We start from the raw sequence: 5660 nt of genomic DNA, 5'->3' as shown, positions 1-5660 counted from the left end.
GCAAATTTTTTTTCAAAATCTGGATTGCAAAATTATTATGCAAAATCTATCGAACCGATTTTGATGAAATTTGGTGTGATGATTCTACATAACATGAACTTTTCTTGAGCCAAGTATAAAGGTCCTATATCCAATTTAAAGACCCCAAAAAAATTCCCTAAAAAGTAATGTTTTTTAACTCAATTTTTGGCGATTTTTTCGATTTTTACAATAATAATCATGATTCATTCGATTTGTTACTAGTCATATTTTGTAAAATTTAATTACAAACATTTTCTTCCTCTTCCATTTTCGCCCAAAATCAACTCTTGAAAAGATACATAATTAAATAGGAGGAAAAATAATGACATTTTTCGAATTTTTTTAACATATTGTGCCGCCAAAAGTTAAGCCCACGTTTCTTTTTATGCGCATAGAAAAATTTTCATTTCTACTGATATTTGAAAGCCAAAAAGCCAAAAATCTCCGTGGATATACGATTCACCCAAATATGGACTCTTTGAAACAGATACCGTCTGGACTACATGGTTATAAAGCACTTAGATATGTAGTACTAGTTCTTATGTTTGTAATAATTTGCCTTTTTTTCCGAAAGTTGTTTTACTTTTCTTTAGAATACAATACTTTTGATTTACAAAAGCCACAGATTCTAAAATTTGTCCGATATGATAATGGTACCGAAGAAAACAATTTTCTCGTAAAATTCTCCACACCATGTTTTTGTTGCCATATTCCGTAGTACCAAAAAAAAACATCCCTTTAGGCATTATTACGCGATTTCATTGCAGGACGCGCATATTTCTCATGCCCGCTTCAGAATTCGCCGTTGCAGCAACGACTAGAAGTCATGACGTAAATATGACAGCCGCCGCGAAGCCTGTGCACTAATTCCATCCACTCGTTAATTTGCGAGACGGCTGTAGCGGCGCGGCCCAACAAAGCGTCCCGGGTTTCCGTTTCTCGCGTAATACTTGATAGGGGTGTTGCCTGCGGCTCGGCGAAGTATCAAATTAAGGTTGGACAGGCGTCGGTCGCGTCGGAAAGGATGGGGTACGTTCCTGACGCGCTGTCAAAACGATGCAAGGGCTGTCTGCTAGGATGCGAGATGCGATTTTGCGAGTATGCACTGGAAGGCTGGGTTGCCACTGCTTTCGAAAAGGTAGAAGTAAGAGTAGCATAACAAGGAACACGGAAGTAGGATCAGAGTCGTAGCTTTTTTTCAAATGTTATTTCTATAATTACGATCTATCAATTGTAAATCAGTAGTAAGAGGGATTCTGTGACACTTCGATGGCATGTCCTTCCGAAGTGACTGAAGATTAGGGCGAAGGGAGATCATTGAAAGTCGCCGAAGAGTTCTTGGAATTAATCTGAAGAAGTAATGTCGGCAATAACTAGAGGGTTTAGTCGCCCGCATTTTGTAGACGTCACTTTCTGTCACCTAGAATGGCCATTCCATCAATGTGGCACAAAATCCCGCTGGCTATACTACTTCTATCAATCAGGATCAGAACCAAACCTAGGGTCCCCAGGACCATGACCTTGGCTCATTAAAACAAAATTAATCACCGGATAGAAGTAGGAATATGATCAATAGGGTAAAGAAGCAATATTAGGTGGAGTAGATCTACTACGATTGGAGTAACTTTGGCAACTCTACTAGAAAGGAACGTATAACTCAGAGATGTTTGCTTTCGGTGTTTAGAAACAGTTAAATTAGTATTTGAACCTATAAAACATCTAAAAAACCTTTTTGTCATTTTTCAATAATACAAAAAGAAATAAAGAAGACGATCATTTTTAATTTTACTTTCTCATGCAAATAACCTACCATATTTTAATTCAGTTGAATTTCGCTTAACATACGTATTTTACATTTTATATTTCACGATTTTCTTTCTGTTAGAATTTACGCGCCTCTAAACAGCAGATATTTGGCAACGCCACGATACTTATTCTGTGGCAACACTGTGAGAAATTAACCAGCAACTGGTGCGGAAATATTTGTTCTGAAAAGTGGACGATGAAAAATGCATTTGAAATATTTTATTAATTGAAAAAAAAACCATACTTGATGGGGGATCGAACCCCGAACCTTTGGATTCCTAAGACAACGTCCAGCGTATTACACCACCAGCACCCCATTCAAAAGTTTGCATGACACGGCTTATATACTTAATATTTTCCCTCATGAGGTATACATAATTATAAGGATTAATATATTGGCAGACGGTTGGATACTAATAATAATATTATTGACATAAGTTGAAGAATTATCAAAAATATAAAAAAATAAATTGTTGCATTTTTAAAACGGACCTCATAATTGCGATCATAGAAAAGTAGTGCTGCAAAGTATTTTTTATGCTAGTGATTTTAATGTTGTTATGTTTATTTAAACCCCGAGTGGAAATTACCATGTCGGACCAGCTTGGAAGTAGATTATTTTAATTATGTAAATATTACATCAGTAAATGTCGAACGGTCGTAAAGTGTTTGTTATCTGAAAAATTGTTCTAATGTTAAATTTGTTACCTATTCTCCTCAATTTCTCCGATAATACAGGAATATACGAGTATTTGTATTGTTTCAATATTCTTAAAAACTCTCAACAAAATTTTCAAGGTTTTGATTATTTGAGTACACTTTTTATGTATTTCAATTCATTATTAAAAATTTGATGATTGGAATTAAAATTTAGATATTTGTCAGACTGAGTTGTTTTCCTATAAACGCTTATTTCTAAAGTATTGTCATTTTTCTTAATTAAAATATCTAAAAAGCGTAATTGTTTTCCATTTCCAAAATAAATGTAAATTTTGGTTCCGTGTTATTAATACTATCTAGAAAAATATTTAATTCCGCAATGGTAAAAGGTCAACTTGCAAAAATATCGTCTATATATATCCCCGTGGGCTTTTTATTTAATTGGTGATATTGAGAACTCATTGGCATTCCGAAACTTTCTTGATAAAATTCATTATTTAATTGAAAATATGTACAGGCTGGTCCATTTTCGATGGGAATTTAGGGTATTTCAGAAACTACTAATGATATGATAAATCTGACACGACGTTCTCGAGCTCGATTTTCATGGCAAACTCGACTGTCAGATCGAAAATTTGCGCTCTTCATTTGTTTCTGAGTTACAGGGCGTTTCTCGTTACTGTCTCATTGTTTAACATGTCTGTATCTCAGCTGTTAAATAAGTTAGAGTTAAAATGAAAACTGCTGAAGACTAATTCTTTAGCGTAGAATTGAATGCCGGTATTAGATTTTTAGTAGATCTTAAGATTTCGGAGTTATGACTCAAAGTTAAAATTTTTTTAAATAGAAATCGTAGCTGATCATGACCTAAAAAAATGGAGATTTTTTTTGCTTTTCAGCAATATATCACATGCTATAGTTATTTTTACAAACACGGGAGATACGGGGTGTTTTATATATAAATAATATATTTTTTTCCTTTTTAATATGACCGGCTATGAAAATACAGATAAAACTATAACTTTTACATTTACAAAAGTCATATCTGTTGTAAAAATATGACATTTATTTTAAATGCACAACATATACCGTGTGATAATATAATACTAACGAAATTTTACGAGATAGGTGGATAGGAACAAACAGACCGATCAGATGGCCAGCTAGGTTACCTGATTTGTGTCCGTTGGACTTTTTCCTTTGGGGGCTTTCTAAAAGACATTATATTTAAAATTCCTTTTAATAATATTTCAAATATACATTTAATGAATGCTACCCGAAGCGATGCCAGAAGATGCGCGAAATGTGTGACAGCTGAGGGACGGCAATTTGAACATTTAACTACCATTTTTGAAAGTTTTTATTGACATAGGTACTTAGTAATGTTTCATTTACGTTTAATGGAATAAAAATTTGAAAACTGTCTTTTCTTATATGTAACATATATTTTAAATAAACGTCATATTTTTACAATAGATATGAATTTTGTAAAAGTAAGAATTATAGTTTTGTATGTATTTTCATAGCCAGCCTTATTAAAATGTAAAAAAGGATCGAATTTATATATAAAACACCCCGTATCTTCTGTGTTTGGACAAATAACTATAGCATGTGATATATAGCTGAAAAGCAAAAAAAATCTCCTTTTTTTTAGGCCATGGCCAGCTACGATTTCCATTTAAAAAATATAACTTTGGGTCATAACTCCGGAATCTTAAGATCTACTAAAAATCTAATACCGGCATTCAATTTTACGCCAAAGAATTAGTCTTGAGCAGTTTTCACTTTAACTCTAACTTATTTAACAGCTGAGATACAGACATGTTCAAAAGTGTCACAATAACGAGAAACGCCCTGTAACTCAGAAACAAATGAAGATAGCAAATTTCTGATTTGACAGTCGAGTTTGCCATGAAAATCGAGCTCGAGAACGTGGTGTCAGATTTATCATATTTTTAGTAGTTTCTGAGATACCCTGAAATCCCATCGAAAATGGACCAGCCTGTACAATCGGAGATCAGGATTTTTAAACAGACCAATGCATTGCCCTTCGCTAGTCTATTTTTAAAATATAAGATTAATTAAAATGTTCAACAATTTCCCTAATTACAAACAAAACTGACAAACACACGCTACGCCTATATTTTACATGAGAATTAAAAATAGCCTAGATTATTTGTTCTATTTAAAACAATAAAAGTCTACGAAGTCTACCTATCCCTGTTCAAGTTACGAAATTGAAGAAGGAGAAACAGTCCTAGATTATTTATGGCGTCGAAATTTAAACCTACATATTATTCGTAACACTAGTAAATAATCTACAGGATTTAATAATAAGATAATATTAAACTAAAAACATTTAATTTAAAATATTACTTATCCGGGTATTTATAAATTCCTGGTAATTATTATTGAGTTTATTATTATTAATTAAAAAATAAGCGCAATTTAACTATTCAATTTAAGTGATTACAACTTCATGATGGTTAATATCACCGTCTGTTGTTATAGTTAGCTTTCGGCAGCCTCATCTATTGACCGCAGTATTTCGGTGTTGCTAAACTTTATATGGCATCTGACACTATGCATATTACTTGCTTAATGCTACCACTACTTTATGTTACATTTGTACCTACTGTAATCGTCATACAAAATCTCTAACCTACATAATACACTCTGACCGATCTATATCAGGCGACGCAATTTATTTAGTCGTCGTTTTCCTCCGTTTTCCTTCAAAATAGATTAAGTGCAAGCCGTCTCTTAATTGAGGCTATTGAGTTTCCCTGAAAGGCGATCATATTCGATCGGCTTCGAGGCGACGTGTGTAGGATATATAAAAACGCAGTCACAAAAAATCTACACGATTAGGTGGCTCAAGATTTATATGTTTAAGGGCCCCATATTTTTTAAATAGTGTTTTCCGCAAAGACAAATAATTTAAAACATTTAATAACTGAATAATCTAAAGCTTATCAAATAATAGGAATGTTATGTCATGCCACCTGAGTATTTTCAAAGACGCCGCAGTAAAACGAATAAACAGGTGCAAAAAACGATCAAACCATTAAGGTTTTAGGTACTGAAATCTACGAAAATACTATCTTTTTTATATATAATTCCACATGTAAATATTCTTATAACATTTACTTGCTTAGTCCTACATATAAAAT

This window comes from Anoplophora glabripennis, unplaced genomic scaffold (genome assembly GCF_000390285.2).
Source record: "Anoplophora glabripennis isolate ALB-LARVAE unplaced genomic scaffold, Agla_2.0 scaffold452, whole genome shotgun sequence".
In the NCBI taxonomy this organism is placed as follows: domain Eukaryota; kingdom Metazoa; phylum Arthropoda; class Insecta; order Coleoptera; family Cerambycidae; genus Anoplophora; species Anoplophora glabripennis.
The sequence above is the reverse complement of the archived record's forward strand: the minus strand, read 5'-3'. Positions refer to the sequence as shown.